Source organism: Rutilus rutilus (assembly GCF_951802725.1).
Source record: "Rutilus rutilus genome assembly, chromosome: 17".
Classification (NCBI taxonomy): Eukaryota; Metazoa; Chordata; class Actinopteri; order Cypriniformes; family Leuciscidae; genus Rutilus; species Rutilus rutilus.
Window position 1 is genome coordinate 29,092,020 of NC_140230.1, and position 20,377 is coordinate 29,112,396.

Consider the following 20,377-nt stretch of genomic DNA (forward strand, 5'->3'; position numbering starts at 1 on the left):
GGCCTGATCACAAGCGCATCTATTGGTCAATAGTATAAGCCCAAAAAGTATTCATATTCTTAAGGCCATTGCACACCGAGTCCGAAATTCGCATCCGAATTTTTCGGACGTTAAAAAATAAATACGACCTCACGGTATGTCAATCACGCTTGCACACTGCCTCCGAAACTTTCGTCCGTAATAAAAATAATCGGATTGGGTTCGATTTTCTGCGTTTTTCGCATCCACAGGCAGCGTTTTGAGAGGATTTTTGACTATTCAGAGCCACCATACAAGCAAACGACAACATCCAGAATGGCGTCTGACAAGTTTATACACTTGGTCTCTCAGCACAAAGCACTGTATGATAAACAAAATGCAGATTACAAAAACACTGAATATAAAGACAGATTGTGGCAGATGATTCTCGATCGTATTAGAAAAGGAACCACTCCTTTCAATTTGATCGAAATTTCGGATCGATTAAGGTGTGATTGAGCAGCCAATTCGAATACTATAATGTATTATTTGGTTAAAAAACGTAGGCTACAGCTGTTCTGTCTGCCCAGTGCTTCCGCCGGCTGGCCGGCCGTGTGTGTGTGTGTGTCTGTTCAGGATGGATTGGTTCACGATAATTGGTAGAATTCTTTTTAAAATGTGGTTCCAGTGTCGCTAGCAAATCGTCAAACTGTTCCACTGACATTCTGAAGTAAATTTTAAATCGCTCGGGATAATTTCGTAACTCCTTAATTAGGAGGTGAAACTCTCCTTCCTCTCGTCGCAAAGTCAGAATTGGATGGACTAATATTTCCTCTTTCTTTTCTTTTTAAGAAGAGACAGGGCAACAAAATCATCCTCACTGCTTGACGAATCCATTTTGTATTGTTTGCGTTTTTTCCGCAAATGTGTAAAAAATACGCATCGGACTCAGTGTGCAAGGTTTCTGTGCGTGACGAATTTTTAGGCTGACGAACACGAAAAAACGCATACGAAAAATTCGGACTCAGTGTGCAATGGCCTTTAGTCTTATTCTTGAACAATATATGCACCATTTTATAATCTGAATGTGAATTAGCCAGATATCTAACCAAACATGAAGAGATGCTGGTTCAAAGTGGTCTCCAAGCATGGCCAAGCTAGTGTTTAGCTGCAAAGTGTACTCTAAAACCAGTCAACAAACTTGATCAGGCAGGCAGACCAGCAAGCTTAGGCTGGTTTAAGCTATTGTTTTAAGCAGGGTGAATTCCATCGATGGCCAGCAGGTGTCGCTGTGCCGAGCCATGCACCGCTAATCGTGCCACCTGTGCCCAACATGTACCTCCATCTCTCTGGCCGCCAGCCACGCAAATCACTCAATCAGGCCTCCGGCAGCTCTGCCATCAGCGCCCTGCCTCATGTCTTATGGACAATCAGTGTTGTTTTTCTCTCTGTGCCACACGCACGCTGTTCTCAGTACAGCGCCCTCCAAACCATTTCTCCACAGTGTCTCCTCCACTTAGAGTGCCAGCAATCTCCCCCCAACTCCCTCTGATTGCAATCAATGAAAGCCCCTTCTAATTCTGTCTGCTCCATTTAGAAGCCCCCTTGAAACCAGTTAATGCTTAACCATTTGTGACAGAGTGTATCATCTGAGACAAATGATCATCTGTTATACCTGTGGCGAATCCCAGGCAATTCCCCTCATCAGCACAAGCTTTTTACACAGACTCTCAGCTAAAAGCGTCTCTTAAAAAATGTAAAACTTTCTCTATTGTTGGAAGGAATGTGACAAATAGAACTGGGTGTATAAAAATACATTCATGTCTTATTCAAGATCACAGAGATTTGAACACGAATTGCATCAATCTTTGTTCTTTTGTATACTACGCTATTAGCTACCACTTCTTTTCTTTAGTGTGCTAGCATGATCAATAATTCATACTTTTATTTAACAAGGACACATTAAATAGATCAAAACTGACAGTAAAGACATTTATAATGTTACAAAAGCTTTCTATTTCAAATAAAGGTTCTTTTGAATTTTCTATAAAAAAAATTAAATAAATAAAAAGTATGATGAAAAAAAAAGTTTACAACACTGATTATAAGAAACCCTTACTTAATTTTATATATACTTAAGAAAAGTTCAAGTATATTTTTTAAATATGTAGTAAATAGCAATGATCTAGTAGATACTTGTGTACTATTTCAATGCTGCTTGGGACAAAATTGGCCCACTTTTTAGTATATAAAATATACTTTTAAGTATACTTTAAGTGTAACACTAGTTTTCAACTATGTTTTTCGTTTGTACTGCAACTATACTACAAGTTAACTTATAGGTATACTGATAGTTTAGTTAAATAGCACATTGTTTATGAAAGTACACTTTGAAGTATACTCTTAGTAAACTAGTTTGATAGTTTTATACTTGTAAGTTTTCTTTAAGTAAACTCAACATCATACTTATAGCTTACTATTTAAATATAATTTTTGCATCAAGTGTATAGGCCAACTACTATGTTCCTAGGTATTCATTTTTATACATGAAATATACCTTTAACTGTACTTTAAGAAGATTTGAAGTAAATTCCTTCACTACCAGTGGACTACACAAAAATTCACATACTCCGTATTAGAAACGGAAGCCTATCTGTTTTGTAAGCAATGTAAGTTCATAAGACGTACATCTAATGATGTAAAAATATGTGCAAAAAGTATTTAATAGGCCACTCGAGCAAACAACTGCAAGCTACATATATAGAATACTTAATTATACTTTTAACTATATCTCGGTCAAAATATTGATTACAAGTATAGGCCAAATAGAGACTTTCTGTCAGTAAAAGTAAAGAACAGTTGTGTAAATTAAAGTACATTTCTAAGAAGTCCCTTAAAAGTAGACTGAGAGTAGCCTATACGTTATTATTTTTAGTTTAAAAGAAGTAGGCTATACTAAAAGCACACTTGTTTTTTTGAGAGAATTTGACACTGAAAAAATCAGCTTTGCCATCACAGGAATACATTACATTTTAAAATATATAAAAATAGAAAACAGTAAGGATTCTGTCAAACATTTTTTTTTTTAAACGTACTAACCCCAAACTTTTGAACGGTAGAATATTTAAAACCAACATTTCTCTTAACTACATTCACCATCTTTAATGATTAATCTTCTTTTGCACTTTATTTTAGAATTGCCAAAATGGGGTAACTTCATGTCTGGAGGATGTCCATGATGTCTTAAAGATGCACCAACTCATTAAAAAAAAAACACCAAAAGAAATTAACTTACGAAAAATCTGGTTAACATTCTTATTAGATAATGACTTAATCATAAAAAAACTTCACTCTGAAGTTGAACTGATGTTATTATGGGCTAATGAATGAACAAGAAGGGGATGTTCTTGCTTGTAACCTAGATGATAGAATAGGAAGAGCCACATTAGCCAGTCTTTCTGCACAATCTGATGTCCTCCTTTTCTTTTTATGTCAGTCTGAAAAACAACAGCATGGAAAAAACTCCCGACAAATGCTATGACAACAACAACTTGAAAAAAAAACCCACCTCAAAGGTCGAAGGGCAAAAACAAGAACGGCTAGCATTTTGTTTTGGAGGAACGGGCTAATTATAAAACCTCATCACTATGTGGGTTTAACAAAGCACCACAGAGAGCCTAGAGTTGTGTACGCGGTTTGGTGTTCGCAGAATGTGGGTAGTCTCATTTTCCGTTCACAAACAAGCTGTCTCGGTGCATCCCTGTATGCCTGAATACACTCAGCGCGGCCGCATTGTTGCTGCGACATCCACAAACAAGCTTTTGTGTGACTCACTCGCTCCTCTCACTTCAAGCAGACACGTGCTCTCTGCCCCTTTTTCAGGGCGCCACTGTCTCCTCTTTGCATCTGTGACAAAAATGGAGCACCTGACTATTTTCAAACACACTTAAAGAGGGATTTGTGTGCACTGTGGGTTTTGTGCCCTGTATTTCTGTTACATACGAGTCCACATCTTCCCTTGATTATAATATCGTTTGAAAACACAACAAAAACGAGTTCACAGTAGAGATGGCTGCAGAAAACACAGCAGCACAAATAAATGAGGCCACTGCAATAAAAGCAAATTTATGCAGGAACATCAATAACAAGGTGTAACCTTCTAAGTTATGAACACTAAGCAGCAAATATACAAACATCTACACTCTGAGTGCTAATATTGCTGTGAAGCACTATTAAAATACTGATGCCTAGAGACACATGGACTATCCTGCAAAACACTGTGAATGGAATCGGATTATATTGATCTCATCTCACAATGAGATGTCATGAATGACCAGTAATTAAAAGGATATGGCTTAAGGTTTGAACTGTTAGGATTTCAAGGGTTCATTTTAAGGTTAGAAGAGGGGGGGATGAAGAAAAGACATTTGGACAAATCTGAACAAATGACTGTTGGACAGCCAGTTTACTTCAGTAAGGAATTGTACTTTAATACAGAAATTAATACTTGCATTCAGAAAGGACAATTAAATTGATGAAAAATGACAGTAAAGACATTTTTAATTATGCAGATATTTCAAATAAATGCTGTTCTCTCAAACTTTATATTGAAAAATATTAAGCAGTAGAGAGTTTTCAACATTGATAATGATAAGAAATGTTTCTTGAGCACCAAATGAACATATTATAATGATTTATGAAGGATCATGTGACACTGAAGACTGGAGCAAATAAATAATAAATTGTATTATAAATAGAACATGTATTTTAAATTGTAATCCTATTAACATATACATTTTTTGTTTAATGTATTTTTGATCAAATAAATACAGCCTTGGTGGGTATAAGAGACATTGTCAAAAACAGTAAAAATAGCAGTAAAAGATCTTACCAACCCAAACTTTTGAACTGTAGTGTGTGTGTATGTATATAATAAGCAAATTAAACACTTTTTACAAACATTATCTGTTGTTTTATGGAAAACAGCTGCATTAAGATTCTTCTTTTGACATGAAGGTGAGTAAATAATGACAGTATTATCATTTTTGAGTGAACTATCCCCTCTAGAGAGAGTTGTCAGAACCCATGACAACCACATGTGACATTGACCTTTCTGGGAAAAAAAAGGCCAACAACTGTAAACCTGTGAACCCTGGACAAACAAAGAACTCTCAGAGCGAGATTTCCAGAACGCAAGGTTGAGTTTTGTGGATAAGTTTTCAAGTTCTTTCTGCTGCAGCACACTCACTGGTACTATATTAAGCCAAAAAAAAAAAAAAAAAAGGGTTTCCGGATTCATAAGAACCTGGCTTAACTAGTATTAAAGTTGACTTTGCTCCCTGTTTGTCAGTCACAGTCCCGATGAGGGAGTCTGGGAATAATCCAAGTAAATCACCTCTAGCCTGTGGTCAGCTCACTGAATAAATCCATCCAAATACATGCCACTGGAAAGTAAACAAACATAACAATTCTCCCCTTTTTCTAAGTCTGCCAAGCCATCTTCGATCGACTCCTGGCACCCGGCAACTCGCCTGACTGACGTTTCTGTGGAGTTACATTAAGGCCAATGAGATTAAATGGCTGAGGACCTGCTAGAGTGTTAGTGGAAAGACACGGTAGTGAAGGACAGAGATATTAAAGCTCTGTGTTGGCGCCTCGCTCATTGTGAGCAATTATTTCCAAGGCCAGCCATTATTTGGCCCTGAGGAAAAGAAAACCCTGGAGGAAGCAGGCTAATCAGGCAGCGTTTGTGGCTGTCAGCGGGTACCTGCAACAGGAAGACAAGCGCAGCACTGGTGCTCAAAGAGAACATGTGGCCTTCTCCGGGTCTGATTGCTCTCAGAGGGCTGAGGGGGGGTTGTGTCTCTGTGCAGCCTTAATGTGAAACATCAGCTGACACTCAGAGCCAAGCTCGACCCACACACAAATGCTACTGGGCTTACTACACTTCATTTCAGGTGGGGGTGTCTGTGACAAGCCTTCAGCTTGTTAGTCCAAAGCTGCATGACGTGCCTGTTGGTCTATTGGCCTCCAGCGTGAACCTCCATAGAAGAGACGAGACGAGATTGAGAAGAGAAGAGACTGAAACAAGAACAGTCGAGGTGAGATGGGAACAGAACAGAATATACAAAAAGATAGTAAATGAGACAATATTCTCTTCACATTGATAAGCAAATAGTTTTGTTAATCTCTTGTTTCCACTGGGTCCTGGACTAATGCCTATAAAATGATGCAGTCATGTGCTTTACTCAATAGCACTTTTTGTGCCCACTTAGGATTTATAAGATAGAAGATAGTGCTAAAGCTAGAAAACGTAAAATTAGAAGGCACCGAGTTGCCTGGCAGTGAAAGAAGACTTGGGTCAGACTTCTTGAGAAACACAGCTGGCAGTGTTTAAGGCCTGTGACCAGTTGCATAAACTGATTAGACTAGTCTTAAAAGTTTGTCATCTTTTTTTTTTTCTTCAAAACTGGTCCTTACTTTTTAAAGCCAGTTACATAAAAAGGTAGATCGGTCTGATTTGAACTGGAAAAGTAAGACTGATTATCTTGTCTAGATGCTAGTTGGTCAAACTATCTTAAGACAGTCTTAAAATAGTGGCTACATTTATGCAACGGTTTCACAGACAGGGCTTAGATTAAACCAGGATTAGGCCTTAGTTCAATAAGGACATTTAAGTAGCTTTTTAAAATGTGCCTTAACAAAAAAACACATTACTGAGACAAAACATCTTGAGACAAAACAATGGCACTGACATATTTTATAGTTTCTTTCTGTTAAATCAACTCAAACATGCATTTTAGTCTGGGACTAGGCTTAAGCCTTGCCTGTGAAACTGGGGGTAAATGTGATGAGTGAGAACGCTTGACTTAATTCACCCATCTTTCACCACTTTACATGAAGATGGTGTGATAGATGTTGAATATACCTATATATGCCAGGTGTTCAAATATCTCTCAAATGTCTCTGACTTTATGTACTCCAGGAATTTATGGAGAACACCAAAAAAGCTCTGACTCTTTCTAGCACAGTTAACCTTCCACATACAAACCCTAAAAACCCAAGACTCATACATTCTCATTATGATTTTGCTATCTTCTCTCACTCACTCCTCCTGTCAACCTCAATAACCTCATCCCTGTATTCATCTTTATCTGCTATTACTTTAGACATCCTACCGAAATGGGATGAATCTAAAGGCAGGGGCGAGGAACGGCATCGGGGGCCCATACCAGTTGCTGGGAAATCAGAACGCAATTGTGCTTCATAAGTGAAAGGTACATGTGGTGAAGATTGACAATAGTGGCTGTGTAATCCCTTTATGAAAAGCAAATTGAAGTTCATGCTTGAATACAGCTTGCAAAATGGCCCGAATTCAAGACATCAAGTGCAGCAGGCGAACGTGGGGAGGGGTAATTTATGACAAGCAATTTTAAGGCACAATGCCGCGATGACCGCTCATCTGCACAGACGTACGCGGTAGGCATATCTTTTTTTAAGCTAGTCATTAAGGCTGACACCTAGAGACACAGAGTGAGGGTGAAAGGATTTTGGAATTATTAATTTATAACAGAAAGCCATCCAAGCCTTTTCATGTTTAATCGCTTGTTCCCTTAATAGGAATGTTTTATATTCAGTTTTACATGACAGCGTGTCATTGTGTAACAAAAGAAAACAACCAACCCTGGCGCTCTCAAGCAACACGTTAAACGGAAAACCCGGGAAAATGTATTACATCTGGTGCAATGCTGATCTCTTCCATCACTGCCAGGATGAAGTCTCTCAGAGGGTCTCTAAATCCCATGTTAAAAGACGGCCATTACACAGACATTAACTGCAATGTTTTAAAGTGTCAAAGTGTGTTTATGCAGGGCATATAACTGAAAGACACATAATATGTCATGAGAAGCTGGCTTATTTCCAAGCTAAACATGCAATTGTATGTTAAGCACCCAAGATCTCCTCATCGAAACACAAAAGAGCCTCCAATTCACAGATTGGGGCTAAAAAACAAGATTTTTTAAATTGACTGCTTTGAGAAGAGTTTGACTGGAATGGGGTGGGGTGCAGATGGTAACGGTCACTATCTCTGTGAATATAAAATTAGACTTTGACGGTTGAAAGACAAAAGGCTCCTATACCACCTCCTCCCTGACATAAACCTGCAGAATGACATGAGACACCACTGTTAACCTTTACCGGTTGAGGCAGAAAGCATGTGTGATCTTTGTGCTGATGGGTAATTACTCACAGAACGGTCTCTGAGGGAATTCATATGTCCTGTGTACTGAGCTACAGACATTCACCCAACGGTTCCTGATAATTGGACAACATATGGAGCCATTGGTGAGATCAATGCAGTCACACCCTAGTCACATGAAAACAGCACTGACCTCTTCACATATAGGGATAGTTTACCCCCCAAAAAAATCTGTCATCATATGCTCACCTTCATGTTGTTCAAGCTTCCATGGAACACAAAAGAAAATATTTGTGTACTATGTACATCTGTACGATGCAATTGAATGAAGCCATTGACGGAATTTTCTGGTTTTCACTATTATGCATCTTCTGAAAGAGCACTGACTCTCTGTATCAAAACACAGGCAAAAATTGAGCAGAAACAAGTGATAAAAGCATTGCTTATGCACATGTAGTCACACACACAAAAAAGACATTTTCTCAGCTTATTGTTCAAAATGTTGCTTTTTTATGAAATGTACCCACATTCAAGGGTTGATAAAAAAAAGAAAAGAATGCATTTGGCTAGAATGAAACAGGTTTTAATCAGAGACTCTGTTCTATTGATATATTGCATGTTTGTTCAGATATTCATACAACAAAATATTCTGGGAGCCATTACATTTTTGTGAAAATAATCAAAAACACTGGCGGTGACTGGCAACTTAAAAAAAAAAAACGCTGGCGGGGAAAGAGTTGAGGTGCAAAAATTATGAAAAGAACCATAAAAATACAGACTTTTTGCTTCTGTTCGTCTCTCCGTCCACAGGATCCGCTTCAAAATATCTACCCATCTCATCCGGATGAGTCATGGCTGCCAAAGCCGAGCGCACCTTCAATGCAATTAAACCCATAAACTCATGGGAGAAATCATCAAGCACTTCGAGCAGAAGGGCTTCAGACTGGTTGCCATGAAGTTCGTTCGGAGGAGCTGTTGAAGCAGCATTGCATCGATCTGAAGGACCGGCCGTTCTACCCTGGAACCATCAAGTACATGAACTCTGGGCTGCGGATGATATGGGAGGGTCTGAATGTTGTGAAGTCTGGGAGGGTGATGCTCAGAGAGATCAATCTTGTAGACTCCAAAAACCTGGAACCAGGGGTGATTTCTGCATCGAAGTGGGCAGGAACATCATGGAAGTGACTCTGTGGACAGCGCAAATTAAGAGATCAGCCTGTGGTTCAAGCCTGAGGAGTTGGTGGCCTAAAAGAGCTGCACGCAAGACTGGATCTATGAATAAAGCATCAGAACCATCAATCTCTGCCTTTCTCGCTGAACCAGTTATCCATTATGGACTGGGGTTGTTTGTTTGGTCTTGTCTTTTCTTAAGCACTTGTTTGAATAAACGTGGACTCTCAAAAAAAAGAGAAAAAATACTAGAGTTTTTATTAAAATATCATGAGGTGCTTCAAGTAATGTAAAAACTTTGGGAATCACTGCTGCTGTATATTTATACATATACAGTATAGATATCCAAGTCTTTTGAAAGCATGCAATGGATTTGTCTGAGGAAGAGAAAAACATTTGAAGTCATTATACAGTAGCTCTGAAAATTACTTTTGAATTTAATTCAGACATGGGTATAGGAATGGACCATAGCTCTGAAAATGTATTTGCGTTTGCCATAAGACGCATCACACCACGTTTGAGAAACAATTGTGTTTGGTGTCACTGACATCAGCATTGCATCATGACACAACATACTTTCATTTGTTGTGCGAAGCTTTTGTATGGCTTCAGAAGACTTATGATATCCCAATAAATGGCAAATAAGTTGTATGGATCACTTTTATTGTATTTTGCTTCAGTCCTCATTTACTTTCATTGTTTAGAAGTGTGCGGTTCAGACATTCTCAAAATATCTTCACTGCAAAATGATAATTCCAGATTGTAACGATAAATTTTGCATGAAATTATCCTTTAAGAAAAGTTTATGCACACTTATCCTGTAGAGCTGCTTATAGCTGAAATGAACTCATTTCATAATTGAATCCACACTGAACTGACTTCAGATGAATGATGACACTATTGTCTTTAGAGTTGCTTTACAGCAGAATTGAACTATTTTTGCATCATTGATCATTATTTTCCTGTTTATAAAGTTGCTTCGAAACAATCCATATTGTATAAAAGCACTATATAAATAAAGATGACTTGACTAAAAGGTTTTGCACAGGACTATTTTCTTGTTGTTTGTCTTCCTGACTCTGACCTACAGTATACTCTGGTGAATTTTCCCTGATCCAGTGTATTTTCTGTCTTTCTTTCTTGTCTATCATTCTCCTGCTGTCAACAGTCACCATACCAGCTCATGACCTCTGGCCCAAAGAAGACGGGGGTACAATATTAATAATAAAAAAATGAACTCAATCGACGGAGACAAACATTTGCTGGACTTGTGTTTGCAAGAGTGAGCGGCATTACCTCAGCTCTACACAGTCCTAAATGCTCCATGCAAAGTGGCAGGTCATTGATATCAAGGTGACACCAGCCTTCACGAACACTTGTGATGTGATGGGAGGGACAGACAGGAGAGAAGCTCAGGGCCACTTTCTTTAAGCTCCATTAAGCTCAGTGGCAAATCATACCCTAATACCTGTTGTCACGACGGATTCACTGGAGTGAAAATGCTTTTCTAGGCCACCGGGTGAGACACACACACACACACAGCACTCTCGCTCACACGCTGTTATTCACTTACTTAAATTTATAAGCAGGCGATACTACGTGACAGGCGTGCAATCTCCCTGAGTAACCACAACACCTCTGATGCTTGAAGACATGATACTGACAGCAGTGGCTTGTGCTGGACTTCTGAAATAAGGCGGCAATTTTGGAACACCATTTACCGTAAGTATATATAATCACCAAGTAACCAGTATTATACTAGTTATAATTAAGCAATTTCACATAAGCAAGAGTGCTGGTGTTCTGAATGGATCCTTCTCACATTTCCAGGTTTGGAAAATTACAGAAGTCAATGGAGCCCATTAATTCTTTGGTTACCCATATTCTTAATAATATATTCTTTTGTGTTCAGCAGGAAGAAATTCACACAGGTTTGGAACAACTGAATAAATGATGATAGAATTTATTTTTGGGTGAACTATACTTTTAAATATTATTTTTGTGTTCCCATTTGATCTACACCAAAAGAAAAAAAATCGGTTTGGCTTTTCTAGGACTTTACAAAAGAGGAAGAAATATGAGAACTTTTCCCTCAGCAGCTAGAAACTCCATCGCATCCATGACTTTATGTAAATGAATGCCAGGGTTAAGGTATAGTAGTATAGTGTCACATTTTTTAATGCCATTTTTTTATTAAAAACAGATTTATTATGTTAATTCTTGTGAAAGTGAAACATTACATACCATTCCATCATCACATTATACACATTTGTATATTTCAATACTCAAGAATTTAATACTGAGTAACTTACATTTTAGACATATTTAGTGGCAGTTAGTTTGTTTATTTTTGCTTGGCCATCAAAAATATACCCAAAAGCCACAGCAGAATAAACTGTTGCGGATTTCAAGAAACAAACAGTAGCACAATTTCAGAAGGAATCAGCATTTTTAAATGAATCGGTTGAGTCAAATGATGACTTGACTCACTCATTGAACTAAAAAGTAGACAAAAAAACATGTGAAAAGAGTAGTATGTCAAAAGAGTAGTATGACAAAAATACCCAGATGGCCTACTACTTCCGGCAAGATGAACTGCGCATCTGATGATGAATACTTTACTATCCCATGAGGCCACAGGAGAGAAGGTGTGGAAGGCACTGCAAGTGATGCAGGTAGGTCAAACAGCAATGACAACAAGACGAATGTAGTATGTCTGGATATATGTATAGTACTATAGAACATACTTTTAACAGTCGCGACGCAAGTACTTGTTCAAAAAAGTACGTATCAATAGAGTATGCGATTTCAGTGCAGCCAGTGACTTGTTTCATTCATGAACGAATCAGTGCTTTTGAACGAATCAATTGAGTAAATAATCCAATGAATCCTCATGAAGACTTAAATTGCTGCTGAATGAATCATTGTTTTTGAATGGATCTGTTGAGTGAATGATTCAATGTTAATTAAGGAAACGAATCAGTAAATGAGTCACTATCGCTCATATATACTTGCTTGACGACATTTACTGGTGTAACGATGTAATGCAGCAGAGAGAGACTGAAAAACACCCTTGAAAGGCATCGGTGTCTGATCAATAACCTTCAACATTAATCAGGTCTGTTTTTTTTGTTTTTTTTGCTTTCTTGCTTGCTAACATTAATATGTTATATGGCATCCAAGTGCAGTGCAGACTTAATTACATTTTATGAAATCATATTTGTGGAGAGCAACCTCTCTTTCCTCTGTGTGTGTTCTATAGAGGCACAAAGCCACAGACTCTAAAGCACGAAAGCAGAAAGGCAGCTAAATAATGTCATTCTCACAGTAGCAATCTCACTGAATGGCTCAATGCGTTCAGCGTTCTTGCCAATCTTTTCGGTCTCGACGTTACAACGGCGACTCATTCTCCCAGCCCATTGTTTCCAAGCAACCGGACACAAAACCACCTCCCTCATGATTTGAGAGATGCCACGGGCACTGGGACATGATTATCACTGCCTCTTATCTCACATCAAACCGATACCCAATTTCTGGGTGATTTTCACCAACCAGCCCAAGTTGGCTCAAAAATGAGAATGCTTAACATATCAAAAAGTCAAAATAACGTGAACTAAAAACTAAATGTTTATCAAAATGTGCTCTGCTTGATATTTGATGTGGGGACTTGCTTGGCTGGTGTGCCCTGAGAGAGAGAAAGCAGAGGGAAAGCAAACGCATCTGCCACCAGTCAGAGAGTTTAGCATGACGACAGTGAGTCCACCACACTGCCTGTCTCTTTATCTGCCAGTCGAGCTTTCATCTCTCGATACCCTACGCAGAACCCAGCAGTGTGTCTGGGCCCCTGAATACACTCTACTGCTAGCCTGAAGAAGCTCTGTGGAAATAAAAAATTACCAAGATACTTCCAAAAGAGTGCAAAACACAAGCCCCATCATTATTCTAAAAGCAATTTAATTCTCGCCGAAGAATTATGAGGAATGAATTGGCAATTTAATCTGGTGCATTTCCATAAAACATACTCAATACAGTAGAACAAGATAAACAAAAAAATGAACGGTGGCTGATAATGGGGGAGCAGAGTAATAACCATTAGCCTGTTTTTAATGGGCCTTACCGAGACATACTCAATTCTAGAGAGAAAGAGAGGCAAAAAATAGCACTAATGAACATGCGCTTCACTATGCTTGAGACCCTTTGTCCTCTGCAGATGAAACGTTTTTGTGTGTTTTTCGCTCTCACTTCACACCCTCTCTCTCTGTGTGTGTGTGCCAGGTTGTTGTAATATGGCCTCATAGGTGGTTCTTAATGGCTTACGATGTGTTAGAAACTAAGATCAGAGCAATTTAACCTACTCAATGTTGAACCTGGAGACTACAGCTCATCAGAGAATATCCAAACATCTCCCAAAAGGAAAAAAAAATTCTTCAGAAGTGGATCTTTCTAAGCACAGGAGAGTTAATGCTAATTATCAACTTAATCTCATATGTTTAACCCTTTCAGGCATGAATTATGATAACCTCAGTCAGGATTTTTTTCCTATGTGTTTTTATTGCTCTTAGGGCATGAAAAAAAAGAATTGATTTTTATTTTATTTTTTTACAAATTTTTCAAAGAGATCTTCAGATGTCCACTTGAGTGGACAGCATGCGGTTATGGTTTAAACTTAACTTAAACAGATAAAGTATGTGAATTTAACAAACTAATCAATACTATTATATCAAATCATGTGAAAACTATAAAATATATACAAAAAATATAAATGCAAAATATTGCAAAGGCTTCATACAACTTCATACAAGTTGCACTTCGCGTATCTTTGATATCAGAACATGAGGACGTGATTCCATCAGAATTTTCTACAGTCTGTCAAGGTACAACTGTGGAAACCACTCAGATGCTACCTCCAGTGCACCAGAGTATGGAGATTTACCCTTATTAGCTGATCATTCTGATTATGTTCAAGATGGACATGCACATTTCTATCATAGCCCTCCTCTGAGAAAGCCTAGCGATATGTTTTTTCAATCTCATCTGAAATGATCAGTGTTGGGGGTAATGCATTACAAGTAACATGCATAACACATTCAGATTACTTTTTTGAGGTTACAAGTAAAGTAATGTGTTACAAGTAACATGCATTACCTAATCAGATTACTTTTTGATCTAACAGGTAATTAACTACAAGTAATCTGCATTACCTAATCAGATTACTTTTTGATGTAACGAGTAAAGAAACGCATTACAAATAACATGCATTACATAATCAGATTACTTTTTGATGTAACGAGTAAAGAAACGCATTACAAGTAACATGCATTACGCATTCAGATTACTTTTTTGATGTTACAAGTAAAGTAATGTGTTACAAGTAACATGCATTACCTAATCAGATTACTTTTTGATCTAACAGGTAATTAACTACAAGTAATCTGCATTACCTAATCAGATTACTTTTTGATGTAACGAGTAAAGAAACGCATTACAAATAACATGCATTACATAATCAGATTACTTTTTGATGTAACGAGTAAAGAAACGCATTACAAGTAACATGCATTACGCATTCAGATTACTTTTTTGATGTTACAAGTAAAGTAATGTGTTACAAGTAACATGCATTACCTAATCAGATTACTTTTTGATCTAACAGGTAATTAACTACAAGTAATCTGCATTACCTAATCAGATTACTTTTTGATGTAACGAGTAAAGAAACGCATTACAAGTAACATGCATTACGTAATCAGATTACTTTTTGATGTTATGAGTAAAGAAACGCATTACAATAACGCACATTACATAATCAGATTACTTTTTGATGTTATGAGTAAGGAAACGCATTACAAGTAACATGCATTTCGTAATCAGATTACTTTTTGATGTTATGAGTAAAGAAACGCATTACAAGTAACATGCATTACGTAATCAGATTACTTTTTTATGTTATGAGTAAAAAAATGCATTAACATGCATTACGAAATCAGATTACTTTTTGATCTAACAAGTAATGCATTACAAGTGTCATACATTATGTAATCACATGACTTTTTTCGATGTTAATGAAAATTACATTCTAATAATACAAATACATTTATTTACAGTAAAAAAAGTCACTGCAGATTAAGTTTTTAAGTTTTAAGTTTCAAAAACAATATTCACATTATAATTATGAATTGTAGCTGAAATATAGCCATTGCATGCATGACGTCCACTACAGTGGACGTGATTAATCAGAGTTTTCTCTCAATCTAAAATCAAAACTTGGAAAATTTTACTGTGATATGACTCATTAGATATTGCTTGATGCTGCAATATTTTTTTTTACCTACAAGAGTCTCCTAGGATAGAAGGAATGGGTGGATATTCTGGAGCAACTTGGCATGTCTGACTGACCCTTGGCCATCTTGGTTTGGAGGGGGAAAAAATCGAAACACAACGGCTTGCCACTTGGTTGCAATTTATAGGATGATGCACCAGGGTCCAATGAAGAGATTGATGTGCAACTTTGCCATAAAAACCCGTGCAAATTCAAGAAAATGCTTTTTTAATAGCTGTCCACTGTAGTGACCACTATGCGTGAAAGGGTTAATATAACTTAAACGTACTGGAAACAATGAGAAAATTGTTAAAGGGATAGTTCACTTTGAAATTAAATTTTGATATGTTTTAGCTTACCTCAAGGGCATCCAAGATGTAGGTGTCTTTTTTTCCTCAGTAGTTTCAATTTTGATATTTTAGGTCAAACCGTTCTTGTCTGTCAGTCATATAATGCAGGTCTGCGGTCACTGTCTCAAAACAGCATGCACAAGTCCAAATTAAAACAATTCCCCATCGTCCAAATGAAACAATTCCCCATCGTAAGTACACTTTGATGGCCTAAGACACGAAACGAGCGGTTTGTGTGAGAAAACGAAACGTATTTATATAGTTTTTGCCTCTTGAACAAAGCCGCGTCCAACTGATCTGACGGCGCGGGCGGGTATAGATATATACACTGATGTCGCCTTGGCTAATGAACTGCAATAGCGAAGGCGACATCTAGTGTTTCTATATCTATATCCGCCCGCGTGCGGGTATAGAAACACTAGCACTAGATGTCGCCTTCGCTATTGCAGTTCATTAGCCAAGGCGACATCAGTGTATATATCTATACCCGCCCGCGCTGTCAGATCAGTTGGACGCGGCTTTGTTCAAGAGGCAAAAACTATATAAATACGGTTCGTTTTCTCACACAAACCGCTCGTTTCGTGTCTTAGGCCATCAAAGTGTACTTACGATGGGGAATTGTTTCATTTGGACGATGGGGAATTGTTTTAATTTGGACTTGTGCATGCTCTTTGAGACAGTGACCATAGACCTGCATTATATGACTGACAGACAAGAACGGTTTGACCTAAAAATATCAAAATTGAAACTACTGCGGAAACAAAGACACCTACATCTTGGATGCCCTTCAGGTAAGCTAAAACATACCAAAATTTAATTTCAAAGTGAACTATCCCTTTAACTACACAGTTAGTCTAGTCTTAAAGGGATAGTTCACTTTGAAATTAAATTTTGGTATGTTTTAGCTTACCTCAAGGGCATCCAAGATGTAGGTGTCTTTGTTTCCGCAGTAGTTTCAATTTTGATATTTTTAGGTCAAATCGTAAGTACACATTGATGGCCTAAGACACGAAACGAGCGGTTTGTGTGAGAAAACGAACAGTATTTATATAGTTTTTACCTCTTGTACACAACCACGTCCAAGTGATCTGAGGGCGCGCGCGCTTCCTGGTGTGTGACGTGTGCGCGCGTTCTGGCTTTGTGCATACGTAATTGTTTTCTTTAACGTCGGTTTAAACATCCCGGATAAGCGCAAATTAGTACCATTTCTATTAGCCGTCTTACCTACAATCTCTGTTCTGTGTAAACAATAAGTGACGTACACGCACGAGAGATCACTTCCGGCGCTTTCCGGCGCTTGCGCAGACTAAGTCAGATCACTTGGACGTGGTTGTGTACAAGAGGTAAAAACTATATAAATACTGTTCGTTTTCTCACACAAACCGCTCGTTTCGTGTCTTAGGCCATCAATGTGTACTTACGATGGGGAATTGTTTCATTTGGACTTCTCTGTGCATGCTCTTTGAGACAGTGACCATAGACCTGCATTATATGACTGACAGACAAGAACGGTTTGACCTAAAAATATCAAAATTGAAACTACTGCGGAAACAAAGACACCTACATCTTGGATGCCCTTGAGGTAAGCTAAAACATACCAACATTTTATTTCAAAGTGAACTATCCCTTTAAGATCCATTTCAAGTAATTTGATCTGTAAACAGAAGTGTAAACATTTTGTGATCCGATAACTCAAACCACATTCGGAGAGGTGTTGTTATTGTTATCTAAAACTAAAAATATAAAAAATAAAGCTGAAATAAATAAACATTAATATTAAATAAAAAACGTAAAAAATTTGGCTTTGGCAACTGAAATAAAATAAGTTGAAGTGCAAAAATACAGAAAGTAAAAATAAATTGAAGCTAAAGAATTTTTTTTTAAATTTAGTATTAAAAATAAAAATAAAATGAACTAAAATGAAAACAAAAAATATAAAAATAAAAGGTAATTCAAAATAATAAATACTACAATACTATTCTATATAGGCCTAATACTAAAGTAACACTAATTAGGAAACAGTAAGTTTAAAATGTGTTTTAATATATCTTTTATAAATCTAAATACAGGTTCAGCTGAGAAGCAGATTTGCTCCCTTTTCCATCTCATTTCTATAGGAAAAACAATTGAGATATTAAAGAGATTAAGAGATTTGTGATGTCTCTTCCTATAGACAGAGTTCATTGCAAGATTGCGAGAAAAAAGTCAAACCAAAAAAAGGAAGAAGAATGGAGCATAAGGCTCAAATGAAAATTTTAAAGCTTACTTTATGCTTCTCATATTTTATTTGAAACAAGGATTTTGATTTTCTGATTTTATTTTTCATGGTCTCATTTTATGTTTTTATTTATTTTTGATGGGTCTGATGTGGGCCTGAGAGGAGAGCGCGTGTGTTTTTGCTAGTTTGTGTGCATCTGTTTGGGCCAGTAATGAGCGCCTTGTATGAATAATTATTTTTAATCAATACTTTCCATTCATTTATACTGCATGATTGTTTAATTTTTTACTATTTAGAATTTCTAATGGGAAAAAAAACCCTAAAACATAACTAAGTGATCCTCAGCCAGCAAGATCACGATGGTAAGCAGTTTCAGCACCACATGTATCCTTCATGAATACGACAATCCCAGAATGCAATGCGACAAGCTCAGTAAAGAGAGATGTTGTTCTCCTCTTTGTTGCTCTCCTTTCGGACCTCACACTTGTTACAGTGTAGTCTATGCCTCATAAAGTTTATAATTTAATTTTAAAAAGGCATTGTTTATTTACAATAAGTGTAAATAGCCAGCCTTGTTAGCAAAGACTTGGTACTTCCACTATTCATCAAACTATTAGCATAATTGCATATACATTTCTATCGCTATTTGCACTTTAAGTGCAAATTAAAATGCTATTTGCTGATACCAAAAGCATCAATAAAAGTACTTTCTTTTGGCTATATTGCCTAATAGTTATGTTTGCTATGCGTTAATAAAGTATCTTGCTGTTAGCGTATAGCAAAATGCTAATACTTATGGAAGCTTATTTCCGCTACAGAATAAAACAATTTAAAAGATAATTGTGACTTTATCTCACAATTCTGACTTTTTTTCTCACAATTGCGAGTTTACATCTCACAATTCTGACAGAATTGCATCATATAAAGTCGTAATTGTGAGTTATAATGTCAGAATTACGAGATATAAAGTCGCAATTGAGAGAAATAGTCAAATTTGGAGAAAAAAAAAAAGGCAGACTTTTTTTTCTCAGAATTGCAAGTTTATATCTTACAATTCTGACTTAACGTGCGATTGTGACTTTATATCATGCAATTCGGAGAAAAAAAATATAGGAATTGCAAGATATAAACCCGCAATTGCGAGAAAAAAAAGTCAGAATCGTGAGATAAAAAGTTGCAAAAACTTTTCTTATTTTTAATTCCATGGCGGAAACAAGCTTCCATAAATAATACACTATTAGAATCAACAGGCTCAAAGTAGCTTTCCAAAAAAATCGCTTATGACGTTCCATGCTGGTAGCAGACAATGAGGCAACTAGCACTTCCCATACGCCAAAAAAAGTAAATAAAGGAATAAGATATATGCCTATGGTTGTTTTGTTTAGTTTATTCTTCCACACACAACAAACACAGGACAGGAATGTCAGTGTCAATCACTGTCTGGCTTTATTGAAATCCAAAGGTAAAGACACACACCACAACTACACACAGCTCATCTGCCAGGGCATGAGAAGAGGTGTGATATTGCTTCGATATCCTCCAGAAAAACAGAAAGGACAGATGTAATATAAGAAAAGACCCAGTCTGGGAATGGCCTCCGCAATGGGTCGTTATCATCAGAGGGACGCCTGGCCTCACCACTAACCTTTAAGCAATGCACATCTCACATGCTCTTTCCTCAGCACAAATCTCCACTGACAGCTCAGCATGAGAGCTTCCCGTGAACACCAGTCCTGCTCTTCACACACACTCGCTAACCTTGCCTGTCTTTGTACAGAGAGGAAAAACTGAAAACATGTGTCAAGGAATGGCATCAAGGCCCACGTAGTGGAGATCCTCTTTCTGTGAGACAGATCCCCAAGTCTCACACACACACACTAATCCCATTATTACTGCAACCATCATCCTCTAGCTTTGGCAGTTTTTTAACTCTCCTCGTTCCTCTTCTAACTCTTAACTCAAAGGAAATCCCAGACTGTTTTGCTGGGCCCGCCCCATATGGCAGGACTGGACTGGAGGAGCTTAGAGAGGCACAGAGGATTTCAATACATGCACACACACTGTATTCCCTCCAGGCTTTAAGTGGCGTCTCCACACTCTGGGGATAATCTGCGGGAGAGATGCTAAATCAGCTTCCTTTACACTGCCTCAGGACCGCAGAT

General features: G+C 37.5%; 1 protein-coding gene and 1 pseudogene across 2 annotated transcripts in view; both read left to right on the forward strand.

Annotated features, from left to right (window-relative positions):
• dek (DEK proto-oncogene) overlaps positions 1–20,377 on the forward strand; it is a 379,089-nt gene that overhangs the window by 279,435 nt on the left and 79,277 nt on the right. The gene's annotated exons all lie outside the window — the stretch shown is intronic.
• On the forward strand, positions 9,010–9,440 carry LOC311275830 (nucleoside diphosphate kinase-like; annotated as a pseudogene). Its single transcript has one exon. The product of its transcript is annotated as a nucleoside diphosphate kinase-like (transcript).